We start from the raw sequence: 26,980 nt of genomic DNA on the forward strand, positions 1-26,980 counted from the left end.
TAGTGGCTACGCGACGGGCTGCAATCCTCAAGCTCGAGGGTCGGGACCATCCGCTGCTCCTCGGAAGAAAGACGGGCTTGCTACTTCCATGAACGCTTCGTCTCGGGACTACCGTGCCTGACAGGGTCGCTCTGAGTCGGCAGTGACTCAACAGCTTGTTTGCTTTGCTTTATTTCTCCTCACACTGATGGGTACTTACGCTGTTTCTACATTTCCTCCCAATAAGTTATTACTTTTCACAAAGCTCCTGCCTCTGGCCCTCTGCTTGCCTGAACACAGAGAAGTCTTGTGCTTCCCTTCTATACCTTGTCACTTCCACAGTGGCCCCAACTCTTCAGTCCCACCGAGCTGTCAGCGCTGCCGCTCCCCACGTGCCCGACTCATGGTGGTCCCCAGTGTGCTGGAGCAGAACTGTCCTCCCTAGTGCTTTTCGGCAGCTCATCTTTTCATGGCAGATCACCAGGCCTTTCTTCTGAGGCGCCTTTGGGTGGATTTAAATGTTCCATTGTTTGGTTTGCCACGAAGCATGTTAACCCTCCGAGCCCTGCTGGTGTAGTCGGGTTGCTAACTGCAAGGTCAGCAATTCGAAACTACCAGCCGCTCTGCAGGTCAAAGACGAGATTTTCTACCCTTGTAAACAGTGTCAGTCTCAGAAACCCACAGGGGCAGGTCTACCGTGTCCTATAGGGCCACCATGTGTTGGCATTGACTCGATGGCAGTGAGTTTGGTTTGTGTTAACCATGTGTGCCACCGCTTGGATGGGCCCAGAGACTGCACCATCCTCTTCCCCTCTCTGCCTCTAATGCCCTGTCACTCAGCTCTTAGCACCACTCTCCACACCTCCCCCAAGTCCTGCCCACCTTCTCCTCTCACAGGGGGCTCTACAAGCCCCTGGTCCCAACCATGGCCAGGACGGAACATCTAAACGGAGCAGCAGCAAAGGAGAAGCCCCGTACCATGCCTTAACCCATGCCACCAGCCACGGTAACCGGTCTCTCGGGCCAAGCCTGGATCCAAGGCCACCAATCCAGCAGAAAAGGCTTACAGATGAATATAAGTCCTGGTATTTCCCCTCTACTTTCTGGAGGGGAGAATAAAGACAGGATCATATTACTTGCCTGTAAATGCTCTCTCTCTCCCTGTAATTACCCAAGATCAACTGACCACTGTTTCTTTCCATCCGGCTGCTAAGATAACGGATGTGGGCTGAGGGTCAGGCTGATTCGTGTCTTTATAGAGGCCAGCCTCATGGCCCTTCCCCCACCCCGCCCCCACCCACTACATCCAGGGACTAGTCAACCACACGCTCAGAGCGAGCACCAGTAGCGGGACCACCGCTCAGACCCAGCAAACGGCTTGTTCCTTTCCACTACCACACGCGTCACCATAACCACTGGCACACACGGGCTCCATCCCGACTCCGGGCGATGCCCTCGTGTGTCTGAGTCCAACTGTGCTCCACAGCTTCCACACAGATCTCCAGGCCTTTCTTCTGAGGCACCTCTGCGGCTGTGTCCTCAAGTCTCCAGCCTGGTTAGAAGCCAAGCACATTCACCGTTCACACTACGGAGAGAGAGATTCCCCTGCTGTTGTTTCAGAATTTCCCTCTGGGCCGGAGACCCTGACGTGTCGAGATTCGCAGTCGGATCACGAGAAGTCAGCTGGTGTGAAGGCAGTCCCTGCTGGCCGCCACCACCCTCCCCTGGAGAACCCGAGTAACTCCTGCCATGAGCCGCTGTCACACTCCGTCCTGCCTCCTCTTCCTCCTGGAGCTGGCAGGCTCCACCTGTGTCCCCCTCAGTGCTCTGACGATGGGTGCAGGTTCTGCCTGAAAAATGCTCAAGACTCCTTCCCACAACATCCAAATAGCAGCCATCCAGGGCAGCTGGGGGCTGGAGAAGACCACGAGGCAGCCTCTCAGTGGTATCAGGAACAAGACCCAGAGGCAAAGGGGTACCCCGCGAGGCTTCAGGAAGCTCTGGAGGTGTCTCTTGTCCCTTGGCACAATAGTCCCCCTCCTCTGCCTCTCAACACCCAGGCCATGGAGACGCAGAGTTACAAGAGGGAGCTGCCTGGACACCGAGGAACTAGGTGGCCTTCAGAGGAACTTCAGAACCATCTTCCAGGCCGAGAGCCAGCTCCTCCTGTCACCCACTGTCAGGCACCCACTGAAGGCAATCCCTGATGCCCCAACCCGTCCACGCAGAGCTTCTCCACGACGCTCCTTTGGGCACCAGGAGGCAGTGCTGTGCCGCACTCATCGGCCCCGTCACCATAACAACTGTGTCTCCATCCAGAGCCCTGCTCAGTCTTGGCACTGTAGAGGGAGTGGGGCAAGGCCTTCTCACAGATCCGCAGTTGGTCCCGGGGTCCCAAGTGCAGAAGGCAGGCAGAAGACGGCACCCTGCTCTGTCTCTACTCACTCGACCCGACTTCTTCCTGAACCATCACAGCAGCCGAGAGCCATTCAGTTTGCTCTCATGTGTGGGCGTGTATGTGGTGTGTGTGTGTGAGTGTGTGTGGTGTATATGAGTGTTTGTGTGTGTGTGTAAGGTGTATGGATGTGTCTCTGTCGTGTTTGTGTGTCTGTGGTGTATGTATGTATGTGTGGGGGGCTGTCCGTGCCTGGGTGTGTGTGTGTGCGTGTGCTGGAACAGCATGGCGAATGGGCGTGAGCGACGCACAGTAGAACTGCAGAGCAGCATGGTGGTCACAATCACACGGCACTAAGCAGCAGAAGGAGCAGAGCAGGTGCGCCTTCTGGAGCTGGTCGGTCGCTCCCCTTGGGGCAGCTGAGCTCTGCACTCAAAGTGGTCCAAACACCCTGCACTCTCCACCCTTCAGCTCCCACAGAGCTGCTGTACTCACCAGCAACCATCATGGCCCATGGTGAAAATCCCCACCCAGCAGCCTCGCTGGCTGGAATTCTTTTTCTTGTGTTTTGCTTTCAATCAGTCAGGCACCATTTATGAGAAGCACCCCCCTGCCCCCCAGGACCAGCCAGACTTATGTGTGCTCTGTGACTCAGCATGCAAGCACTTCCTCCAGTCCTCCAGTGCTGCTGCAAGGAGTGCGGCTTGAACCGGTAGAACGGTGTGTTCTCAGCGGAGGAGGCCAGGCAGCTGGCTCGGGAAAGGCGCTCCCTCTGTCCAAGCAGCGGAAAGGCCTCGTCCCTTCTCCTTTTCTACCCCTCCTGGGTTCCTTGGCGATGCTGTGCATGTTTCTCTCCCCCTTCCTTATGATTGCTTCTTGCTTAATCTGCGCTGTCATATCTCAAAAGAGATTGGTTTCAGACACCCCATACTAATCTGGTCTTGGTAATATAGCAGCCACTCCCACATGGGATTATAACCCCATGTATGAGGGTGTGAATTCACTATATTTGGGTGGACACACTTCAAGCCCTAACAGCCATTTGGGGCACCGAGTCTGTGGGTGGGCCTCCTCTTGTTGTGAGCATGGGTGGGCAGGCTCCCTAAAATATACTTAATACACCCATGAAGCAACAATATCCCTCCTCGAGTAGCAATAGCCTAGAGCACTGCGCCGCTCTGGGAGGTTCCCAAGTACCCGGAGGGCTGGGAATTATAACAGCAATCCCTACGGTCCCTTCGCTCCCCGCTTGGACGTCCTCTACCGGTGGCTCAGTCCTGGTGCCTGGTCCTCACCTGTGGGCAGACACTGGCTGCCCATTTTTCCACCCACGGAACATGCTTAGGAATACCTGTGAGCCGGCAGAGAGCAGCGAGGCCCTGGGAAGCAGACATAAAAAGCATCACAGAGGAATGAAACCGAGTGCGGGAGGCAGAGAGTCAGTTCAGCGGAGCCCAGAGAGGGGGGCAGTCATCTGACGGCCTATCAGAGAGGTGCAGGGCCTCACTAAGCATGCTTCCAAAGGGAGGGAGAAGAATGAGCCACACATTACAGGGGTGGGGAAAGGGCGGAGAGTTGAGTCCACACAGAGGTGCCTCGGAACAAAGGCCTGGCAAACTACTTCTGCAAAACCCGCCACTGAAACCCTATGGAGCCCAGTTCTAGTCTACAGTGCAGGGGTCTGCCCCGCGTCAGAAGGGACTGGACGAGCGAGCGGGTAGAGGACACATACGGTCTGAGTCAGGTCTTGGGAAGGTGGAGCTGTCTGCTCCTGTAAAGAGGTATAGCCTCTGAAATTCTGGGGGGGGGGCTCTCCTCTGTCCTTGGGGGCCACTATGGGATTGACTTGACAGTAGCAGCTGGCTACAGAGTGGTTGGGTTTCCCCTCTGTACTTTTTGTTTTTCATGAAGTATTTCATTTCTGCGTGGGTAACTTTTATAATTGGGGGGTGGGGGCGGGGGGAGTGCACAATCTCTCAAAAAAACTTCCTTCTTACCACCCGCCCCCCGAACAGACAGCAAGGAGTCGAAGAGGGAGGGTGTGTTGGTGCAGAAGCATGCAAGGCTGTGTCAGTGGTGGGGGGTGCTGGCTGATGGGAGTGGAGCTGCAGCAGTTGAGGCAGGTGGGGGAGGGGGAGGGGGGTAGAGGGGACGGTGGGGAGAAGTAGGGAAGAAGGGGAGAAAGGACAATAGCAAAAGACGACAGGGACTGACTGGCCAGGGGACCCGTGCAGGTGTGAAAATCATCAGATGGTCAACCTCACAGAGTGGATTCCGACCCACAGCAAGCCCCAGGAGGGAGTAGACGCATCGGCTGTCATGTTGGTGGACGCACATGACCACACCTTTCTCCTGTGGGGCAGCTGGTGGACTAAAGGCCCGGACCCCTGGGTCGGGGCCAGGACTGAACCTCCACACCGCCGAGGGGCCTCCAGCTCCGTCAGCTGCTCTCCTGCGGAGCTTCGCTCTGCTCATGGGCTCGCTTGGACAGGTTGTACCTCAAGCTGCTTTCTTTTCTGTTTCTCCCCCAGCTATTTAGTTGCTTCCTTAAAAAGCACTTACTTCTGAGTGATGAAACTTTCAACCACATGGAGATCCCCTTGATTTTTCTAATGTAACCATTTTCTTACTGCGTCCAGCCGGCGCTCCTGTGAGGTATTAACAGATACCATGAGCCCAGGGGGGAGCCGTCCTCCCAGGGGGCAGAGCCCTCGACCCAGTGACAGGTAGCCTGGCGAGTCCTGAGAAAGCACAAGTCCCCAAAGTGGCCTGCAGCCACCGGACTTACTCAGGTCGAGACAGGACGTGGAGTGAAGTCCACCAGCTGCTCCGTGGAAGAAAGGCCTGGCTCTCCACTCTGTAAGGAGTTCTGGTCACAGAAACCCACAGGGGCATGTCTACCCTCCGTGTGGACTTGATGGCAGTGAGCTCCGAGAGTGGGTGGGGCCACGCCGTCGCTGTATGGTCTGACAAAGCAGCCAGGTTCAAACCCTCTCCACCGTCTCTCCTCGGCACAAAACCCAGCCTAGACGCTTGGGGTGCTGCCCAGACACACAGCAAATCAGGGGTCGGGCTGGAAGGCCACTTGGAAGGAGGCACTAGAGAAAGGCATTAATGAAATCCATTATCCTGAAATTGAGGCATTTCCCCTAGCATCCATCGACAACAGGAAATCAGACTGAGTGCCGACTACAGTCTCGAAATTCTGAACCAGCACTACACCTCCATTCTCATAGGCCTGTGATCTACCCTGACACCCACCCCCAACGCCCCTAGCAGTACTGTGACGGGACCACAATGCGAGGTGGGCATTCCTGAGTCCCTGTGACTCCCTGTGACAGGACAGCAGTGTGAGGTGGGAATTCCTGAGTCCCTGTGACTGACTCCCTGTGACAGGACAGCCCTGGGAGGTGGGAATTCCTGAGTCCCTGTGACTCCCTGTGACAGGACAGCACTGGGAGGTGGGAATTCCTGATTCCCTGTGACTGGACAGCATGCGAGGTGGGCATTCCTGAGTCCCTGTGCCTCCCTGTGACAGGACAGCAGTGTGAGGTGGGAATTCCTAATTCCCTGTGACAGGACAGCCCTGGAAGGTGGGAATTCCTGAGTCCCTGTGACTCCTTGCGATGGGACAGTCCTGGGAGGTGGGCATTCCTGAGTCCCTGTGACTCCTTGCGATGGGACAGCACTGCGAGATGGGCATTCCTGGCTGTACTTTTTAGAGAAGCAGCCTGTCAAATCTTAATCCCAGAGAGAGCACCTTTTTGCCACTGGGATCCTAGTGGGAAGAACCAAGGCCCCATTTACAGAGGAGCGCACTGAGGTTTAGAAGAATTAAGTGGCATGGTGGAACGTAAATAAAGGCAGCACTACACTCCAAAGCCTCTGACTCCAAGCTCCATCATTTCCACCTCCACCTCCACCATCACAATCAACACCTCCACCACCTTGACACCACCACCACCACCTCCTAGAAAACCCTATGGGACAGTTCTCCACGACATGGGTCATTGTGAATTGGATTCAACTTGGCGGCACCTAACAACAACAACAGCAATCATCTAACTGGCCCACCACCACATGTAGCTGGGGGCCGGCATACTCCGCCGCCCCTCTGCAGACCAGAAGGGGCAGGAGCCAGAGCCAGCGGCTGCCGATGGAAGGCAGGCAGACAGAGGAACCACTGTAGCACAATGGCCCATCGATCAAGCCGAGCAAGATGCCAAGACAGTCCATTGCGGGCCGCATTAGAGCCCCTGGCACTGGGCCCTCCTCAGAGTCTCTGTCCACTGTGGACCCCACAGCTCCCCAGTGGGCACCACTCGCCACAGAGGTCAACGAAGAGCAAAAGTCAGCCAGTGCCAAGCCTGTTCCTGGAGAGCAGTCCAACCTTAGACAGTGTCACCAATGGAGGGCTGGGGCAGGTACTGGCTTTACTGAGAAAAGAGAAGGCAGGCCAGGCCCCCAGCCATCCCGGGACACCCCACTGACACAGCCCTGAAAGGTTATCACACTGGTAGCGTCACACATTGAAAAGACCAAAGTACCGAGACGCCGTGCTCACAACCAGGAAACGCCGACCATTCCCGAAGGTCTCCATGCCCTGCACTGCTGATAGCTGGAGTTATCAGCAGTCAGAGGAGATTGGGATCAGTGTGTGTGTGTGTTGGGCTGGGGGTGGGGGTGCCTCTCAGCAGGAGCCTGTCATCAGCTGGTGACATATTCTCCAGGATCTCAGCAGGACTTCAGACACCCACCCAGATAACTGTCGTGTGAGCAGCCGCACTGCATACTGAGTGTGGAGACCAGAGGGCGAGGGGGAAACAGGGCAGCCCGGCAACCAGCCGCAGCGGGGAGGATGGAGGCTGCCTTTCTAATCCTGCCCGCCCAGTCTTTTGCAGCCAGATATTTCTGGCTCCCCAAATTTAGGAAGGATATTAAAGGCAAGCCCAGCTCCAGGGGGGTGGGAGCGGAGGACAGAGACTGTGCTCATTAACTTGCAGCTGACCTTGTCTGACAGGACTAACTCACCATACCTGTATAGCCGACAGAACGGCAGGAGGGCTGCTGCCTAAATCCCATTTTTAGAGGCAAATGCTCTTTTTTTCTCCCATGGGGAGTGAGTGAGGCAACAGAACAACACACAAAAAAAGATCCACTGTTCTTGCGCCGATTCTGACTCACAGCGACGCTACAGGGCAGAGCAGGACTGCTCATATGGAAACCCTTTCGGGAAGAGGCGGCCTCGTCTTTCTCCTGAGGAGCAGCTGGTGGGATTGAAGCGGCAACTTTGCGGGCAAACAGCTTAACACTGAACCCACTGCACCACCAGCACCGCTTTACTGAGAGTCGATTCTGGCTCACAGGAACCCCACAGGACAGAGTAGAGCTACCCCTCCCTGTGGGTTTCTGGGGAACAAGTCTTTATGGGAGCCGAAAGCCTCCTCTTTCTCCCTTGGAGCTGCTGGTGGGTCCTGAATGCCGACCCACACATACTCCATCCTGCCACCAGGGCTCCTTCCAGAGAGAAAGGGACTGGGACAACGGCTGACAATCCCCACGGGGTTGGGTGGCGACACTAGTGTGTTGACGGAATGCTGTGTTCACTCCTGAAGGCAAGGCTGGGAACAAGAGACACTGGGCCTGAGGTGAGGCTGTTTCACCAGGCTCATTGTAGAGGAATGAATGTTGTGGACACTCAGAGAGAAAAAATAGCTATAAGCAGTATGGGTCGATGCTACGCACTGCAGAGCCACGAGGCCTCGGGCTTCACGCCGAGCTCAGCTGCAATCTGTCCCTTGGATGACCAGCTAAGGAGAAGTCAGTCCCAGGCAGGTCTGGGCACAGGGCCAGTGTCCCCACATGCACACCATTTGGAATATGTGGGATTAAAGCACTCCTGTCCGTGGGCTGGACCAGGCACTTTCTGCGTCTGCTCCAGGGAACCAGGACATCTCAGGAGGGAGTCATTTTATCCCGGAAGTATAAATGAGGTATCTGCAGGGGGGGGAGGAGGGGTTGCGATCCAGAGACTTAGACGATCTTGGACTCTCCTCCCTAAGGATGTGCTCCCTGTGTGGCATACAAGACGGAGGAGGAGCGAGAGAGAATAAGTAAATAAAAGCTGAGAGAGGACACCTGGACAACCCTTGCTGGTGTTAGCTGCTGTCCAGTCGGCCAGCCTCACGGTGACCTAGTACACAACGGAACAGAACGCTGCCTGGTGCGCCACCATGCCCAGGACCGGTTGTCCTCCCTTCCCAATCCGTCTTTGTCTAGAAGCGCCACTGAAACCCGCTCAGTGTCGTAGCAACATGCAAGCCCCATGAGACACGGGCAGTGGCTGCCCACGGGACGCCCTGCCCTGGAACCAAACCTCAGTCTGAGGAACAGAGGGCCAGAGCGCTCCCCGTGAGCCACCACTGCCCCGTGCTCATTCTCAGAGTCCCTTTCCACCTTCCCGGCTGGGTGTATCCAAAGGCCCAGGGCCTCCCCTAGCTGCACACATTCCCCTCTGCGGGGAATAGACACAGAAGGGAGTGGAAGACAAGAAATCCTCTCATGATCCTGGGAGAAACAGAACACTTGGAAAACACAGAAGCCCACAGAGGCCCCAAACGTGGAATCAGAAGCACCATGCAGAAATGCAGGTTCAGAAAAGACTGGAACGAAGCCCATCCGGGCCGAGCTGTGCCCTCGCCTGCAGGCCCTGCCTTTGCACCCAGGGGTGGAGTCAGTGTGGAGGGGAGGCGCAGGCCCCAAGGGCTGAACCGCAGGCCCTGGAGCAGGCGTGGCATGCCCGCTGCTGCTGGGCAGTTAGCATTGGCAGTGGAAAATGTTTCCAGAAGGACACACCAGAACTAGTCACAGCAGAAGCCTCTCAGGGGTGGGGGTGGTGAAAACAGACTTAATTTTCACTGATGTTTACCTTGGTATCCCCTCTAATTAAACACATGTGTGCATATTACCTATTCAAAAATATTGAACGAAGATACACGTCAGGCCAAGGTAAAATGTGGGGACAGTTTAAAAAACAGTAATTAAACATTCTGCCCAGAAAATTTAGCTTAAACATCCAGAGGAGGGGGAAATCTGTGTGCATGTGTAAGGCTGTCACAGTAATGGAGAAAACAAATGCAATCACAAAGATCCACGTGGTTCTACCTAACCCACCTCTTTCTGCCCTCGCTCACTCGCTCACTCGCTCGCTCACACCTGCCTTCGAGCACCCACGGCAAGCTTGGCTTCCAGTCCAGAGCATCTCTGGCCTTCCTCCTCCTCCCTGCCCCTTCTCCTCAGTCAACGCCTTGGGTGGTGCACACACAGAAGCCCTTGACTACGAACCAGAGGGCTGGCAGTTCAAACCTACTCAGAGGCACCTCACCTCGGATGTTGGGGACCTGCTTCCAAAGGTCACACAGCTTGGAAAGGCCCAGCAAGCACAGGTCTCCAATGCACCCCTGGACTTGCCGTGACTCAGAACCCACTTGACAGCAGCGGGCCTGGTTTCCAGGAGTCCCAGTGGCACAATGCTTGAGCACTTGGCCGCTAACCAGAAGGTTGGCGGTTTGGACCCATCAGGGCTTTCACAGGAGAACAGACCTGTCCAACGACTCCTGTAAAGACTGCAGCCAGGAAAACCCAATGGGGCAGTTTGCCGTGAGTCAGCATCTACTCAACAGCCCACGGCAACTCCGCTTCTTGTCCATTAACTGGGTTGCCTACTAACCCCCAGGTGGTGCCTCCTCCTCCCCTCCCACTCTGCTCATACTATCCGGGAGTTTATCGGTTTCAGACGTTTCTGCACCTGTGCCAAAGATGGCTAACCTCTCCTCCCCTGTATCCTTCCGACAACGTGGCTTCGCTGCCCCTCCCACTGAGGACTCAGACCCACGTTGCTTCTCCTTGAGATGTCTTGGCAGCCTTCTGACCAAGGCACGAGACAGGTAAGCAGCCTGACTGCTCTGCGGCCTCCATCCTTTGAGGAAGCCCAACTAACTCACGGGAATCACTGTGGAAAGAGAGGCCCGAGGTCTCTGGAGAGGATGGGATACCCAGCCACCTCCTACTCCTCCAGCCATCTTCAGACTACCATCTCAAGAAAGAGTCTAAGTCAGAACTGTCTGGCCTTGTCACTCCTGCATTCCTGGTCTACAGATTGGACAGACTAGAACTGCCCCTGTGCGTTTCTAAGATTAGATACCTTTTCAGAAGTAGAAAGCCTCATCTTCCTCCCTCAGAGATGCTGGTGGTTTTGAACTGCTGACCTTGTAATTCACAGCCCAACCCAGAACCACTATGACACCAGCGCTCCCCTTTAGCCGTGCTGTTGTGAGGTGCCCAGTTGATTCTGACTCATAGCAACTCTGTGTACAACAGAATGAAGCACTGCCCCGCCCCACACCAGCCTCACAATCGTTTTTATGTCGGAGCCCATGTTTTGCCCTAAAACGTTTTGTTTTTTCATTGAAAAAAACAAAAAACGCATTGCCATGAAGTCAATTCTGGCTGATAGCAACCCTACAGGATAAGACAGAACTGCCCCTGTGTGTTTCTGAGACTATAACTCTTTACAGGAATAGAAAGACTGGCCTTTCTCCCAAAGAGCGGCTAGTGGTTTTGAACTGCTGATGTTGTGGTTTGCAGCCCAACACCTAATCACTACGCCACCAGACAGCACCAGGTAAATAGAATCCCCGCCTCTGAACAAGAGAATCCCAAGGGCACACTGCCCATCCCACATTCACTTCACCTTCCCACGCTTGTTGGCCTCTTTTATGGACCGAACTGCGTCCTCCAAAGAGAGATGCTGACGTCTTAACCCTTTCTTGTCTGTGATTGTCACCTTGGCGCTCTTTGAAGATGTCATCGACTAAGTTCACCTGAGGTCACACTAGCCTCTTCATCCCATCTGAAGTCTGTCCTTGAAAAGGCACACACTGTGTGGGACTGCCTTACAGCTGTCCTGGAAAGGAAGGCAGCAGTGTCTGGGTGGAGAGAAGGGTTAAAAGGCCCGTCTGCTCCTTGGAAGAAAGGTCTGAATGTCTACTTGTAAAAAGCTAGCCCATGAAACCCCTTTGGAGCACAGCGCTACTGGGGCCCACGTGGGGTTGGTTTAGTGAACCAATCCACTGAGCCCTCAGGTGCCAAACTCCGTGTGTTCCAAATTCACGTTTGAACACTGAAAAGTTCGAGAACTGAGGATATTTTCCCCATAATAATAGAAAATCAAATCATTGGTTTAAATTACACTTAAAACTTCACTTTTCCAGGACTCTAGGTCACTGCGCAGGTTTTCTAGCCTCCACACGGCTCAGAAGCCATCACCACTGAGTTGTTTCTGACTTACCCAAATTAACGGTCACTTTTCAACCTCGTCCATGGCCTGGGTTCTTTGTTTCATGGTGAACGATTCCACACCTTTCGCTACATTACCTGAATAATCACATTTCCCCCTCCAAAAATGCTAATGTCGACGTGGCCATGCTGTATCCGGCCTCCAAATCAGGGAAGTGGTGGCCTGATTCACATTTCACAGTGATGCCTTTTGCTAACGCTGTTGTGGGTCTCATCGCTTTCCTTAGTTTGACTGTGGGAGCCATGCGCTCTCTTTAGAGCCACGGTTCCGGGCAGTGACCACTGTTTGCATGCACTGGCACAAGCACAAGGCGGTGGCTGAGCGAGGCGGCGCTTACAGCGGCGAGGCGGGATGCTTGACTCGCTCTGGGCCAGTACAGGTTTTTTCAAATGCGGTTTTTAGTTTGACGAGTGAGCAACGTTACGAAAACTGGGATTTTTTTTTCTTTCAAATTTTGAAATATCCAAGGAGTGCAAAGTTCGAGCTTGGAGAACCATTTGCCAACTGAGGTATGACTGTACAGACACTGAACTTGACCAAGTCCTCAAGTCACCAATTCCAGATATTTATCTAAATGAATTCATTTTGTCTGTCATGCTGCCGATACTTCGTGTGTGTGTGTGTTTTGCAGGGGGGAATGGAAGGGAGTCCAAAGGCTAAAGTGTTTTACAGAGACCCTTCTATGAAGTCTTAAACAGACCAAAGAGGAAAACAGTGCAATCTGGATGACGGAGACCATCGGCATGAGGTTACAATGGCGCCCAAGGATCCACAACCACGCAGCTGCTTAAACAGGGCGTGAACACAAAGAAAAACAAAGCATGACTGGTGGCAGACGAGTCCACCACAGACACGGGCTATGGAGGGGCACGACACGAATATGCATACTATGATCGAATATGCATACCATGATCGAATATGCATACTATGATCGATTAGAAAAGTAGTTCACTGCACTGGTTCCGAGGGCCTCTGGCCATCTCGGCTAGTCAGCCTGGTCAGGGAATGGTTCCTGACCCGTGGGACCCCAGTACTCTAATTCCCATCCAGGGAACTTGCAGGCAAGGTTCTGAGGGCCAGACGATTCTCCTGCCCTGCCCCGGGGAGCCATAGCAAACAATTTACCTGGGGGCAATACCCTTCTGATGCCGCCAGTCAATGGTCAGAACGCGCTCCGATGGAGAGGCCACTATGGAGTGAAACCTTCCACTGTACGTCATGCTGTTGTTAGGTGCTGTCAGTCATTCCAACTCACAGTGGCCCCATGTATAATGTAGGGAAACAGTGCCCAGTCGTGTACCATCCTCCCCACTTTTCTTATGTATGAGCCCGGTGCTAGAGCTACTGTCTCAGTCCGTCTTGTCAAAGCTCTTTCTCTTTTTCGCTGTCCCTCTACCAAGCACGAGGTCCTGGTCTCCCCTAACAACACGTGCCAAGTATGGGAGACAAAGTCTCACCGTCTTCTGGCTGAACTTCTCCCTAGTCAGACTAGTCTGTTCTTCGGGCAGTCCCTGGTACGCTCCATATTCTTCCCCAGCACCACTGTTCAAAAGCACCCAATCTTCTTCTTGGCTCTTCCTTAGTCAGGGTCCAGTGTTCACATGCATATGAGGCGACTGAAAATACCATGGTTTGGGTCAGCCGTACCTTAGTCCTCACAGTAACATCCTTGCTTCTCAGCACTTCAAAGCATGTCAACACTGTAGAGCACAGCCCTTGGAAACCCAGTGCTCAGAATCCAAGTTCCAACCACCCCCAAGCAAGCCCCACTGTTGTCTGCCTGCCCCAACTTTCCCATGCCATAGAGTGGGGCATTCACTCCTTTTCACCTTTCTTAACTTTACTCTCACTCCCTGGACTGCCCCTCAGTTATGCTCATCCCTAATAGATCCCCCACCCCACCCCCTTCCTCACCAGCATCCACCTCCCCGACTGCCACACCTGGAGTTGCTGCCGCCACCTCCCAGCCCACCGCCCTCTCCAAATCCCCCCACACAGCAGAAAGGACTGTTTTATGTCTTGCACCCACGTTGCTCCAGAATAGGCTCAAGGCAGCTTCAGCACAAAGCACTCTCAGCCTCAAAAGCCTCACTCAGTCTCATTGAGTCCATTCTGACTCTTAGCGACCCTGCAGGGCAGAGGAGATCTGCCCCTGTGCTCCTTTACCAAGACTGTAACTCTTTGGGGGCAGCAGAAAGCATTATCGAACTGCTGACCCTGGGGTTAGCAGACTGATGCATAACCCACTAAACCATCAGGGTTCTGACTCTCAGCCTCCGACACTGTCGTGACCACCCTCATTCCTGGACGCTGAAATTCGTCCCCCATCATTTCGAGGGTCACTCCTGGCTAGGAGGTCTCCAGCCTGCATCCACAGTATGAAGGCAAATTCATAAAGCATGCCAGGCCCCTTCACCTGGAATGGTCTTCGCTCTACCCCACACCCAGCCAGCTCCTGTTCACACTCTAAGTCCCAGTGCATTTGTCATCGCTTCTGGGAAATCTCCTCCTCCTCCTCAGGCAGTTAGTCACCCCTTTGTGTGCCTGCACTGAGCCAAAAATTATCTCCACATCAGCCTCAGGAGCCTTAGGGGATTGGAGGCCAGAACCCTATCTTAACCCATCATTGTATGCTGCTCTGTTTTCAGACAATAAAAATGAAACCCAAGCCAGTTGCCGCTGATGCTCTCCCAGTTCCTATTGTATTCCAGGAGAACTGTTCCCTGGAGTTCTCAAGGGTGTGGTCTTCAGGCAGAGGGTCACCTGGCCTTTCTTCCCTGGTATCTCTGGGGGGATTAGAGCCACCAGCCTTTTGGTGAGTAGTTGAGCACTTAACCACTTGTTCCACTCCAAGATTCCTCTTCAAACGGTGCCAGCAAACTAAACAAAAAGTGACAACCTACCAAACCCAGTGCCCTCACGTGGGTTCAACTCATAACTAATAAATGCTTGTGGAGTGAACAAATTGGTTATTTTCTTGGATCCCCATTTTCCATTTCTGTTCTGAAACACGCTTCTTCTCGCTGCTAGGCCTCCCACAGTCTCTCATCTCACGAGGCCCTCCTGTAGCCCCACTGGACAATTACTTCCCTGGGATCCACTCCTATACCAGTTCTTACAATTCCTTCCCCTCGGAGTCCTGGGCACAGTGGCTGCGAGTTGGGCTGCTAACGGCAAGGTCAGCAGTTCGAAACCACCAGCCACTCCAAGGGGAGCCAAGGGAGAAAGACATCCTACTCCCATAAAGAGTTGCAGTTCTACCCTGTCCTCTCGGGCGGCTAGGAGTCAACATCCATGCGATGGCAGTGTTTTTTAGTAGCTGCTCAGCTCTTCAGGCTTCGGTCCCACACACTTCTCAGCAGCCCTAGCTGCCTTCTGAGGCCTCCCCGCATTGAGCCGGAAGCTGCTGACTCCTTCCCCCCACCGCGCTCAGGACAAGCGCCAGGCGCATGGTTCTCGAGTGTGGGAGAAAGGAGTCTCTGACAACCTTTCAGAAAGACGGTGGTGTTCTCAGCTTCCTAGGTCTTAAGCCTAGAAAACACAGGGGCACCATGGGACTCCGGCTCCCTCCGGCAAGCAGCAGCTCAAGCCTGTCAGCCGAGCGAATGAAAAAATGCCCTAGGGGAGCCAGCTTCTGCCTCCCAGCACCATCACCTCCTCTCCTGGTGGGACACGGAGACCCACAAGGGCGAGCAGAACTGAGCTCCTTAGGGCTTTTGGGGCTGGGATCTTAGGGCAGCAATCACCAGGCTTTTCTTCCGAATCACATGTGGGTGGGTGTGAACTGCCAACTCCTGGCTAGCAGTTGAACACATAACTCTACCCAGCAGCCGAGACCCTCAGGGTTGCATGATGTGCCCAGGACGAAGAGCTAGCCAGTGAGGGGACCCCGGACCCCTGGCCTCCTGCCCAGTGCTGGCATTCTCCCCACCCACCCCTTCCTCATCCACAGACAGCATCGCCACCAGAAGTCCTGGCTAGCATCCAGGAGGATTTTTCGTCCTGGCTTTAAAGCACACTGTGACAAATGGCTCCACAGAGCTACTGGCCGTGGAGAGGAGCAGATGGAGCTGCAATTCACACTATTAACTTAATTCTATTTGATGCTGCTTCAAATTAGGGCATTTTATCTAGAAATTATAAAAAGCCGTGTGTGTGTGTGTGTGTGTGTGTGTGTGTGTGTGTGTTGGGGGTGGAGGCAGGGACAAGGAGAGCATGTCACTAGTAAATAAGCCTGCTGGAGGTTCATTTATATATCTATATGCTCTGCACACCCTCATTGATGGCGGGTGTTGATGGCTGTTATTTCTCTAATCCATTCTTCCATACTCTCCCTCCACCTTTAAGTCCTGACTGCACGGGATGAGAGATTCCCAGGGCCCTTGGCACTGACCATCTACCCCAGCTTGAAGCCCCCGCACCTACAGGGCAGAGTCCCCCCAGCATCCCCCAGGGCAAAGCTCTCTTTGGAGGTTCTGCTTTACTTTGAACTTGGGCACAGGGGTTCTGGGCCCATCTCTCACGTATCCACTTGGCAGACGAGTGTGGCACGCCCTGGGCAACAGACGCTGGCTCGGGACCCGGAGTACCCGAAAGAGATGCACCACAACAACCTCTACCCTCAAGGAACTTCTCTGCAGGAAGGGAACCAGAGACGTCTGCAAGCCTCTCCCGCTTCAGCAGCTCCTCTCTGGGCTTCACAGCTCCAGGCCTTTCGTGGAGGTTCCTGTGACACGGAGACAGTTCCTGCCCCACTCCTGACAAACAGGCTCCAGCTGTGTCTGCCCCTCAAAGCGTGCTTGCCCATTCCTACCGTGTGGTCTCCCATCGTCTCCTTGATTCTAGACACTAACCTTCTGTGAGTGAGGACAAGAACTGCTTTGTTTGGGGGCCACATCACATGGCAGAGGGCTCCTGCCAGCTGGGACCCTAAACCCTCGCCTCTGCACCCCCTCCTACACAGCTGGATTCTAGAGAGAAACACAAACCTACAGCCATGGAGCCACCCAACTCGCAGCAACTCTCCCCAGAGTTCCCAAGGTTGTGGGCTGATGCCATCAATTAGGCTGCTAACCACCACGGCAGGGTATCAAAGCTACCAGCCACTTCCCGGGAGAAAGATGCGGCTTTCTGTTTCAGCAAAAACTTCTCACTGCCATGGAGTTGATGCCAACTCATAGCGACCTTATAGGACAGGGTGGGGCTGCCCAGGAGTTTCCAAGGCTGTAACTATTTACAGGAGTAGAAAGCCCTGTCTTTCTCCTGCAGAGCGCCTGGTGGTTTCGAACGGCCGGCCTTTCTCATAGCAGCCCAACACACAACCACGCGGAAACCCTCTAATAGAGTCACTGTGAGTGGAGATTGACTCGCTGGCAGTGGGTCTGGTTTTTATTTGCATTTTTAATATTACAGAAGCAGACTGCCACATCGTTGCCTCCTGGAGCTGCTGGTGGGTTTGAACAACCGACCTGACCATTACCAGCTGGGCACTTAACCACCATGCCACCAGGGCTCCTTTAGGAGGAAAACACAGGGCCTTGCATTTATTCCCCACTCCATTTCACCTGTTAGGATCAAGGCAGCTGTCGCCCTACCTGTCAAGATCAATTCTTATCTTACTTGTCAACTGACATAACTGTAGTCCCTTCTTCGCAAGGCGCCACGGAGAAGGCAGCGGTGGCTCAGAGGGACAGTTCTCGCCTTCCATGCAGGTGACCTCGAGACTGCTCTGGGCCGACGCACCTCAAGCACCGCCGGCACTGTTCTGTCAGGGGCAGCCGTGTGCTGCTGAGCGGGTGTCTGTGGAGCTTCTAGACTAAGACAGACTATGAAGACTTCCAAGATTCGCTGAATGAAAGGCCTGTGGGTCACAACAGCCTCACCCCTATAGGTGGACTGCACTTTGTTGTATGGGGGCTTGCCATCACTAGGGGCCTCCTGGACAGTTCACAGCAGCAAGACGACACCCCATGGTGGTGATGAACACGGCCTCTACCTTCCCCAAAGGCATTCAGAGCAAGGAGAAAGGCCAAGGACAGACACCCACAACAGTCTGACTCAGCCAGAGACACGGGAGAGCAAGGCTGGGGCAGAGAATTTCCCTGCTCTTGGCCTGGGAGCCCCACATTTCAATGGTGCATGTTTTGGGAGTAGATCTCCAGCTTCTCTTCATGGTCAAGCTCAAGGTGGAAGCTCGATGGAAACCTGTTTTACATCATGGCCACAAACCAGTTCCACTCACAGGCGGGGGGTGGTGGAGTGGTGGTGGTGTTGGCTGTCCAAGAGGCGGACTGGCTAAGCATAGAACCCTGGCCTCCCACATGAAAGGCGCGACTCCTAACCTCTGACCCACCACTGCCTGCCTCCACCCTCCCAGGTGTCATCCAAATTGCCCTACACAATGAATGCGCTGCTTTCTACTTGCCAGGGTGGTGTCTACATGCTGCTGCTGTCTCTGTCTCTGTCGGCCCCTGATAGTCTATCCCACCCTTGCCCGTCTAGCGACGATAAAACGCTCCCTCCTCATTATCATGAGGATGAGTCCTAAACTGGAAAATAAATGACTAGCAAGTGCAGTTTAGTAGGCAAAGGTTTGCAAAATCACTTGTAATACAGCGACAGAGTTCCCTGGACTGCCTTCAAACAATAACACCGGAAGGATGAGCGAGTCAAGGTCTCAATAAAACAAGGCGGGCCCTGAACGTAAGAGCTGTCGAAACAGGGTCATGAGTGCATGGGGGTTCATTAGCCTATTCGCTCCACTTTAGTGTGCTGGAAATTTTCCGTAATAAAAAATTGAAAGGAGGGAGAGCTGTGGCAAGAGCGACTACTTCTGAAACAAAGACTGAAATAAAAAAGGACTGATAAGCGGAGGGGTGGGTGGAGGGTGGGGGCTGGAGCGGGGAGGCAATGGCAACAAAGGGAAAGGAAGCAGCGAAGCCATCCAGCTGTTTCGCCCTTTACAACCACAATGGCTGGTGTGTTATTTAGTAAACTGTTATTAGGGGCCTTGGAGTCTACTGGTTCTGACTCAGGGCGACCCTGGGAACAGCAGCACCAAACACTGCCCTGCTGGCACGGTGGTGATGGGATGGGCTGCCAACCACAGAATTGGCAGTTTGGAACCATCAGCTACTCCGAGGGAGAAAGATGAGGCTTCCTATCCCCACACAGATGTACAGTCTCGGAAACCCATGGGAGCAGTTCTGCCCTGTCGTACAGGGTCGCTGTGAGTCAGAATCAACTCGACGGCAGGGAGCACTTAGCAAATTAGTGGGCCTTAACACCCTTTCCCAGGGCCCTGGTGGCACAGTGGCAATGAGATGGGCTGCCAAGCACAGTCTCAGCAGTTCAAAACACCAGGCACTACACGGGAAGCAGATGACGCTTTCTACCCCACACAGATTTACAATCTCCGAAACCCACGGGGCCAGTTCTACCCTGTCCTGTGGGGTCACCATGGGTTGGAATCAACCCCATGGCAGTGAGAGAAACGCCGTTTGCACCACCCATCCGTCAGTGTGTTGTGTTGTGGTGGGTTGTGTGTTGCTGGAAGTTCTGCCACTGGTATTTCATGTTCCAACAAGGTCACTCACGGAGGATGGGTTTCAGTGGAGCTTCCAGATGAAGGAAGATTAAGAAGAAAGGTCTGGCTGTCTACTGCCGAAACTGACCTCTGGAAAGCCTATGGACCACGACAGAACATGGTCCGGCTCACTTACTCTGGCCACATCACCTGGAGGGAGGGAGCGCTAGAGGAGGATGTCATGTGGGTAAGGCAGGGGCCCCCACCCCCAGATGAGATGGGCTGGCAGAGTCACCTCGGTGACAGGCTCAAGCACGCCAGCGATGGAGAGGAAGACACAGCCCAGGCAACATCTCATTCTGTCACACACAAGGCTGCCATGAGCCAGTCGACCCACTGGCAGCTGACAACAACAAAGATGTTTTTCCAACGATCAGGAAATCAAGAGCAGTAGCACTTAATACAAGGGCATCAGGGGTTTCCAATCCTGTTCGTGTTGGGTTGCTACGAGTCGGTATGACACAAGACACAAGTTGTGTTGGTATTGATATAATGGTCATCATTAAACTCACTGAAAACTTGTTCTTTAAAATATGAGGGTGCTTCAAAAAGCTCACGCAAAAACAACCCATTGTCATTCTTCCATTTCTCCTTATACGTTTTGAAGCCCTCTTATCCTACAGCCTGGTGGCAGAGGGCGGTTCCAAAGGTCAGCAGTTAGAATCCACTCCGAGCTCCTAGGGAGAAAGATGAGCTTTCTGCTCCCATAGCCATTTTCAACCTCGGAAACCCACGGGGCAGGTCTCTCCTGTCTTAGAACATTGACTCGATGGCAGGAAGCAAAGGACTGCTACCTGGGAGATCAGCAGTTTACACCCATCAGCTGCTCCTCAAGAGAGAGACGAGGCTGTCTGCTCCCATGAAGAGTTACAGCCGCACGATCCCTACAGAGGGTCCTTGGGAGTAAGAATGGACTCATGGCGGTGTGTTTGTTTTGTTTTGTATTTGTAGAACATGTCATTGGTTCTCCAAAGCTTAAAAATGTATTTGGTAGTCTGTGCCAAATTACAACAAGATTAAAAACTAAACCTCATTTTAATTAAAAAGTTGGGTCTTCAGTTTTTAGTTGTTATTTTTTTTGTCTGGGTGGAGTACAGTAAAGATCATAAGTCTATGCTTTCTAGCATACCTGAAGTTATGGCCAATCACATAACGATGTACTAAATCGAGCAGAGGGGAGTCCTCCCCTTTGCAAAGGCAGTGGGTTATTTAACGTGGCTCTTCCAGCCCAAATCTCTTAACACCCCCAAAATCACCACCTCTCCCTGTCTGCGTCTGCTAAGGAGGTGGGAAAGATTCTAACAGGATTCACCTGTGAGTCATTGTGACCGACCAGGATTCCCTGGAGTGCCATCCTGCTGTACATAAAATGAGCCCTCTGGGAAGCAAGAGGAGGGGGATCTCATGACCGGCAAACGCCAGGAGTGGAGCACATCTTCTGGACCCGAGGTCTCTGTGCAGGGAACCTCCTGATCCAGAAGAGAGAGAGGCCATCAGAGAGGGACAGCAGCAGAACCAGGAGCCTGAGCATGGGGGAAAGAAACGGACTTCCCAACCCACAGAGCAGGTCCAGTTGAGTATTTCTGTGCAGGAGGCTGGCTGGCAGAGGGGGGAGCCTCTGGACACTTCACTGGGGAAGCTGGACTTGCTGACCCACAGAAGTGGAGCCACTGTGCCTTTGGGCTTAGGTTTATGGTAGAGGAGTGCCTCTGGGCATTGTATTCAGGAAGCTGGGCTTGCAGACCCACAGAGCTGGAGCTGGAGCTGAATGCCTTGGGGTTGAGTTTCCAGCAGAGTGGTATGCCCCTTTGGGCATGTATTAGCAGACCTGGAACTGTGTAACATGTCTTGGGAAACAACTCCTCTGAGCATTTCTCTCTGACATTATAGCTTGTTAACATCCTTAGTGAATCCTTTCATCATGAATTTTGCCTGTGAGTTCTGTGCAGCCATTGCAATGGATATCAGGCGCTGGACAGTACATTGAGAGGCAGAGACTACGAAGACATTCTATCCTTACTTGAGAGGAGGGGGTACAGGTGGGGCAGCAACATTTGACTAAGGATGGAGTTAAAAGCTCGCTGTTGCACTAGCAGCCAGAAGCAGGTTTCATCAAGAGTCTGCCAGGAGAGAGGCTGAGGGTTTGGAGGCTGGATGCAGGCTGCCAGTGGAAGGCAGTGTTGGAAGCAAAGGGCATGGCCAGGAGGCATCGCCAAGACGCTCTGGGGCAGAGAGGTCAGCTTGCAGCCTCATCAATCACCACTATACACTGGGCTTGCCTGCTCAGGGTGGCAGACAGCAGGGGGCCACGAGGGCCCCTTGGCAGTGAACCCATGACAAAAACTGCTTAGCAGTCATTTTCAGGTTCCTTCACATACTGTTGCGCCAAATCGCCTCTCTGCAATTGAACCCACTGGTCCCACCCATCTTGACTCGCTGTCTTCACCACCCCCTGCTTCTGCCCTGAAAGCAATTATTCATTAACCACAGGGACCTGTCACCCAGCCACACACGAGGCTGCAGGAACGATCTGTGCCCACCATCTTGCTCCAAGAGGCACAGGAGGTGAGGATCTGAACGCAGGCTCCATCTGCGGGGCCCTGTCCTCCTCCACAGACTGCTGATGGAGGCCCCGGGGTGGATACCCGGGTCCAATTCCCTCATCTGACAGCCAAGGAAACTGACGGCCAGAGAGGTCAGCCCATCCCAGGTCACCCCGCTAGTTCCTCATCAGTGACTTAGACCCCAGGTCTCTGAACTCCAAATCAGTTCTCTTATCCCTCCCAGTACCTCCCTCTTCAAAAGGCCTATCGGTGGAAAACGCCTCTGTGTTGGGATCCGGCCGTTCCTGATGCGCGCCTCTGGGTCACCGAATGACCCATTTAGGCTGGACACTCATCCAGTGACCACCAAAGTGCCTGCTTCCCTCCCCGCCCAGTGCCCAGTCATTTGTGGAGGTCAGCCTGTCTCGGTTACTCCCATCTACACCTAGGAGCAACCCCTCCCCCCCCCCCCCAATGCAGACGTGCATGAAAAAGCAACCAGCCACCGACATGGAGTGGATTCTGCCTCACAGGGCCCCACTATGACACAGGGTCATCTTGGGCATGTCTTTATGGAAGCAGACAGTCAGGCCTTTCTCCCCGGGTGCATCGGCGAGTGGGCATCCCTCACCTTTGGGCTGGTATTGGAACACCAGGGCCTGAGGTCACCCAGGGACCTAGGAGGGTCTGCAAAAAGCCGGGTGGCACAGGAAAGGAAGAGGGGGCAGCTTCCTGGGGTTCGTGCCGCCTCTCTGCCCACAGCACAGGGGAGGGAAGCCGGAGCACGCCGGGTAGTTGCGGGTGCTGAGGGGTGGGGAACTCAAACCAGGAAGGATCTTCAAGTGAGCAGGCAGACAAAGGGTACTGCCGAGGGCTCCAGAGTCCAAGTGCAGGACTCTCGTCAGCACAGCGCCTGAGCGCCCGACATGTGGCACTGATTAGGAGGCCGCTCCTCAGCCCAATGCTCCAGCAGTCCCTCGGTGCTCAGAGCTCACGCTGCGCCAGGCCTTTAGGAACAGGGGCCCGTGTTTCCTCTCACGTATGCCCCTCACCCGCACACCCACTCCAAACCTAATGCCGTCCAGTCCGCCCCGACTCCCGACGACCCTGTCTTTGTGTGACAGAGTAGCACGGCCGCACGGGGTCTTCCACTGCACCACTAACCCAACCCAACTTACCGCCATCGAGTGGATTCCGACTCTTAGCAACCCTGACAGGGCAGGGCCATAGGACCACCCCTGTGGGTTTCTGAGACTGTCAGGTTTTATGGGAGTAGAAAGTTTCATCTTTCTCCTGAGGAGCGGCTGGTGGTTTTGAACTGCTGACCTTGTGGGTAGAGCCTAACATGCTCACCGACGAGTAGTCACGTGTAAAGCACTTACACCATGCGGCGGCCGTGCTACCTAAGCAGCAGCTGCCCCTGACTCAGAAAGCGCTGCTGCAAATGAGAAACAAGTACGAGGGGGGCTTCAGAAAGCTGGTGGGAAAAACGGGATTCCGAGAGCATGGATTTTCAGATGGTGCATGGCTATTAGTAAAAATAGCCCCTGGGAGGGGGGGTGTCTTAAAGGCTTGTCTCAAAACAAACCGCCATCTAAATGAAGGGGTCAGCCAAATCCACACGGAAGAAGCACACCAGCCGGGGCGAACCAAGCAGGGAACCAAACCGGAGCCTAAATTGTAACGCTCACTTTGAAGAACATCACGGATGAGAGCGGAAGCCCACAATCCATTTGCAGGGTCCCCATGTCTCTGGAGAATCCCGACTGACAGTCTGGGAATGGGAACAGCCTTACTAGCAGACAAAGAACATTGTAATGTAGAGTTTCGCTGCTGTAGCTAGGCTGGAGCGTAACACCTTGTCGTTAGATTTCCCTTCTGACCCATTCTGAATTTGTTCTGTTTTTAATATTGTCTGCTTTCGTTTCGACTGTGGTTTTTCTGTTTTATTTGCTGGATCTTTTTTTTATTGCTCTTTGTTTTGTGTGCTTTTCTGTATAGGGAAGTCAGGTTGTGTGGATCTGTGAAGACAAGAACTGTCTTAAATAATGACCTGGGGACCCGGAGGGTTGAGAGGCAGTGGGGAGTCAACAGCAATGGGTCCAAGAATGAAGAAAATGTTACAGAGATGACTGGTGATGACTGCACAGCCTTCTCAAGAAGACTGAATTATTGAATTGTAGGATATGTTAATTATACCTCAATGAAAAAATTTTTTTCTTTTAAGATAATGGATGGTTCCATGATTTTTTCAAGGCCCCTTGTAAAGCCAACTACGTGTTTCACAAATCTTTCCACTGCACCAGTGCGGATCGGCAATCTGATTACATCCTGCCTGGGTTTGGCTCTTTCAGACCCTCAGGGACATAACAGGAAAGCAATGCAGGAAACGACAGCTGGGGGACTGCTTGTTAAGGAGAACCCGGAGCAGTGAGCTCCAGGGCTATGCTAGATCATTCCCCGGCAGCACAGACCTGGCCCCTTAGACAGTGCCAAGAGGGTGTCCCACCACTCCTAGGGACTCCATGGGAGAAGCATGCAAGTCCAGCCTCACAAGGGATCACTTTTCATAGGGCTTTTCTCACCACCGGCTTTGAACTCCCACCAAGATGACTGGGGAGGACTATGCAAATAAGGTACTTGTGGAAATAAGGAGCACACACATTTGTGGGGGGGCATGCAAATGAGGTATACAGAACCCTAAAGAGGGGTTCTGTCATTCCTCTGGGCTTAACATGAGCCACCCTAGAAGCAGGAAGAAGTGGTTGCCATCAAGGATCGAGGTGAGGGTGGAGTAAGTCCCTTGGACCCAGGGCCCTGGCGCTGGGAATCTTCCAGACCCAGGAGACCGATGTAACCCTGGAGGCAGGGAGAAGCAGCTGCCGAGAAAGCGCAGCTGCAGAGGCAGCTGATGGAGTAGCGGGTTGCTCTTTCACAGAGCGGGTGGACGGGTTCAAACCGCCAGCCTTTAGGCTGGCAATCAGAGGATCGCATTACGAAGCACAGTCGCGCTCTGAAATGCTGAGGGACGACTCAGCACTGGCCTTCTGGCAATGAGTAGCCATACAAGGGAATACTAGTCATCAACAAAATGACCAGGAGATGCACCCACCACAACCTAGATGAATCTCAGAAGCACTGTGCAGGGAGGAGAGAAGCCAGATTCCAAAGGCTGCATTCTGGCTGACTCCGCGTTTATCACATTCGGGAACATGCGATACTGATCTGTGGCGGCCAGGAGGCAGGGGGAGGAGACTGACTGCAGGAGGCCCATGGAGACTCCTTGGGGTGATGGACACGTTCTATATTTCATTGTGATAGTGCTTACAGGACGGTGTACATTTGTCAAAACCCACCGGACTTGACTAATTAATTTTGCCGTATGTACATGATCCTGCAATCAAGCAGATGGGAAACCCGCCACACTGGGCTTCTTTTCTTGAGCTAGAGCTGGGAGAAGTGACTTAGAGGGACTGTGTAGCTGTGGCTCACCTCTAAAAGGGGCCACGTGGCGTCCCCTCGCTAGGTAACTGGAAGCATGGAGTCATGTAACGCAGGCAACGCACACAGCGGGGCTGCTGTGGGAATTCAATAAATGTCAGTGTCCCCCTCCTTCTTCGTGGCAGCAAAGTGACACTACGTGATGATCCAAAAACCTTTCAACCGTGCAAGTCAGGTGATGAGTTGGAGGACACTGTGCACTGAAAACCACGAGGGAACCAAGGGACAGAGCAGTGCGTGGCCGACCTGCAGGGAAGGCTGATGGACAGGGTGGTCCGGATGTTAGGACGGAGCACAAAAGGGGGCCATGCAGCCGGACTGCTGCTGACTTGATCATTTTGCTCAAGGCCGGCCTGCTGCGGCCCCCAGGCCTCCCCTTTCCTCTCGCTGAACTAGGGGTCAGCTTTCCACCCTGCCGCAGCTCCCCACACCCCGCAGCAGAAGCCTAAACAGAGAGAGCCCAGCTTCCCTGAGACCAAGTCCCCTTTACAGCACACTGTGACACGAACACAGGTCTTGGCATCCTCTGTCATTACACAGCACCGCTCTGCCTGCCTTCTGCTAACACGCTAGTCTCACTATTTTTAGGAGGGCGAGAGAGGCTTGTGGGGGCAGGAGTTGAAAAGAGTTCGGCTCTGCAAGACTTCTAGGAACTCGGAGAGGCTTGGAAATGAATGGCGCCGATTGTCTAAGTTTGACTCCTCTTGGCACAATACAGTTACCAGCCAAGACGCTTCCGTGCTTTTTAGTTTGGGCTTAGAGCTACTGAAAGAAAGAGTTCCCTAGATTCACAAGACTAGAGCTGGAGCGGGGCAGAGTGCTCACAGGTAACAGCCCAGGGGACTGTAAGGGGGAAAGCTAAAGGCTGGGAAAGGAAGCCTCGGAGACAATGCCCGGGTCCCTCCAGGCCTGTCCTTGGGCCACTGTCACCATGAGGGGAGCTTGGCAGCGGACTGTCGTTTGCTGCTTGCCTACCGGATGCCTGTGTTTTCACACCACCCCAGTAGCCACCAACCTGACTCCCAAGCATGGCCACCGACCGTGTGGAGGAACGGAACTGCTCCATGGGGGTGTCACTGGCTGACTTCCTAAGTACAGACTGTCAGGCCTTTCTTCAGCGTCACCTCTGAGCGTGAGCGAACCTCCAACCTTCCAGCTAGCCGATATCCACGATAACTGCTTTTGAGCCACCTGAGGCTCCCATGAAAACCACATTAGACAGGTGTATTTTTCAGAAGAGGAAACTGAGGCAGAGAGAGGTTCAGTGCCCTGCTCAAAGGAAGATGGCTAGTCAAGTGAGTGGATTAGACTGAGCCTAGACAATGTGATCCCGCACAGGGTCTCCAAGTGGCACCCACTCCGGTGAGGCGGGTATCTCCCCTGTGGGGGGCAGTCAGATGCTCAGATGTCCTCCCAGAGCCGATCAATTGCCAGACTATATGGCAGGCCCCACTCCCTGCTGTTAAAGACAATGGATGCCTGCAGACATCTATTTAGTTCCAGAAGGTGGGGTTTACACCCTACTGATAATGGTTCCTATGGAGATCTAGGGAATAGGTCAAAGTTAAGCAGCCATCCTAAACCTAAGATGCCCATCTTGTCCCTTGTATAACCCCAAT

At 53.7% G+C, this 26,980-nt stretch overlaps 1 protein-coding gene across 2 annotated transcripts in view; it reads right to left on the minus strand.

Annotated features, from left to right (window-relative positions):
• The window catches only part of IGSF3 (immunoglobulin superfamily member 3), a 119,809-nt gene that overhangs the window by 65,560 nt on the left and 27,269 nt on the right, over positions 1 to 26,980 (minus strand). The gene's annotated exons all lie outside the window — the stretch shown is intronic.

Source organism: Tenrec ecaudatus, chromosome 1 (assembly GCF_050624435.1).
Source record: "Tenrec ecaudatus isolate mTenEca1 chromosome 1, mTenEca1.hap1, whole genome shotgun sequence".
NCBI classification, from domain to species: Eukaryota; Metazoa; Chordata; class Mammalia; order Afrosoricida; family Tenrecidae; genus Tenrec; species Tenrec ecaudatus.